Raw genomic sequence first — 2,281 nt, 5'->3', positions numbered from 1 at the left:
AAAAAAAAAAAGAAAAGAAAAAAAATAAAAAAAAAATAGTGTGATTTTATAAACTGTGGTCTTGGTTATAATCTGTTTGATTTTTTTTTCCCCCAGTTTTATATACCTACCAGGCTTTGAGGAAGCATAACCCGAAATGCCTGACTCCTGCTAGAACTATATATTTCTTTCTCATTTACTTGCCTAGTTACAACTAGCTGCAATACAGGCAATAGAAAAGTAGAGCCTTACACACATGCACACTCATTCTGAGTGCTATCCCAAGGAACGATGGAACATCACAGCATTTAAAATAAAATGTACATGAATATTCAGTTATGATAGCACGTTTCTATGAAGCAACTTGGCATTTTCAATGGCATGTGAAAAAGGGGTCATCCATCAACCAAGTTGTTTTGATGCTCAATATATATGAGTAGAGAACAGCAAGATGCTTCTGGGGAATGGAGTTATAGTAAACATGGACAAAATCACAAAAAAAAAAAAGAATATAAAAAAGATAAAAGAAAAAAATAGGACAGAAAAAATAGATGAAAAAGACAGGTCCCAAGCCTACCAGTTCTTACCACCTGCAATTCCCAGTGAAATTGATGGGAAACCCAGGATCCAAATTATTTGCATTGGGTAGCAATGCCTTGATATGTGCTTTTAAAGAAAACAGATAAAGTAGATTGTTTAAAATTAAAAAAAAGAGAACAAAACCCTACGGAAAATAGGTTCTTTCTTGGCAATTATTTCTTAAAAAAGAAAAGGAATAAGTGTTCTTATCTGAAAATAAAAATGTTCAAAGGGTATCACCACTGCAATTGTATTAATACCACTTTGGACATGTTCTCCAAGTTGTGGTTGCCTTAATAAACTTAAATTATTTTTCTTTTTTGTACATAATGTAATTATAAAGCTCTCAGTCTGCATGGATGCAAACTGTGTGTGACAAATCGTCTCTTTAAATGGTCAGTTCAAATTGTACATTTCTTATTTGAGTTGTACGTTAGCCATTAATTTAACTTGGGTAAAATACTCAAGCTCCATTTCCACAGCCCAATTAAAATGTTTAACTAAAACAAAGACTGAACATGAAGCTGTTCCATTGCAGTAACAATGCTTTTTTAAAAAAAAAAAAAAAGTCAGTTGTTGAAATCTGAAATAGGTGTTTTCAAATTTATTTCATTTCTTTTTAAAGTCCTTCAGTACACTCAACACCTGGCATGGCAAGATGGATATTAAAATGGGAGGGGGAGGGAAAATTCCAGCAAGGGAGTGGGGATTAGAATCATTTAATGATTCACAAGCCGACTGCTATTCCCTTTTTTGAGAAGTTTTTGAACTGGTTTACTGCCAAGGAAACTTCAAATAGCACAACACTAAAAAAAGCCAAAACAACAAACCCAACAAAAAAGTCCCCACAAAAAAATATTGTGTTTCTATTCTGTTATTTATTTACAAAAAACATATCAAGACTATGGTCTTAAAGGGACACTGTAAACATACAGCTCATTATTTTTAGAGACCGATTTTTCTTTTGTGATAGCACCTTAGCTTATTAAAAGTGAATGCATTTGGGATTTGAATTGGGGTTGGGTGGCTGGGAGAGGGTATTTATTAATTTTTTTAAAGGAACAAATCTTGAGATCCAATCTCCTTAAAACTGATAAGAGGAATCACAGAATTTTGTTTCCAGTTTATTTTTCATCATTCATCATACTCATTTGCACTTTTTGTTTTCCAATTAATGCAACTTAGAAATAAACTGGCTGGTTGCTCATTCTGTTACAACTGATTTTGCTTTTCAGTTCTCTTGACAGAAGTTGTAAGCCTGCAGAAAAAAAATGCTTAAGCCTCCTCAAGCTCCTCCCTGCTTCCTTAAAAAGCATTGGACTGAGGTTTAGTTGATTCAGAAATCTTTTTTTTCCGTCTCTCCTTTGGGCCTGAAAGTAGGTGACAGTGTCACTTAAAATGCAAGAAAAACTATAAGTTTGATTTTCAGGTAGCCTATAAACTGAAACTAAGCCAGACAACAACTTATCCTTTGTTTTGTCTCCAGTGATCTCTTTATTAGCATTGAAGGACATTTCAATGAGTAGCAAGTGGAGCAAAGGTCTGAAAGGACCAAATTCTGTCATTGAATGCCTATTGTGGCTTCAAGGTGTGTCAGACCTTCCAGCATGCTGGATAAGGGCTGTATTTGGGCTGGACCTTTCTAGGTGCACTGGGATGCAAGCCCCGCCAAGGAAGGATCGTTGAATGGCTGCTGCCTCCCATGCTCCCAAGCTTTGGGAAA

This window comes from Charadrius vociferus, unplaced genomic scaffold, assembly GCF_000708025.1.
Source record: "Charadrius vociferus isolate BGI_N301 unplaced genomic scaffold, ASM70802v2 scaffold197, whole genome shotgun sequence".
Taxonomy (NCBI): domain Eukaryota; kingdom Metazoa; phylum Chordata; class Aves; order Charadriiformes; family Charadriidae; genus Charadrius; species Charadrius vociferus.
Note: the sequence above shows the minus strand (reverse complement) of the source record.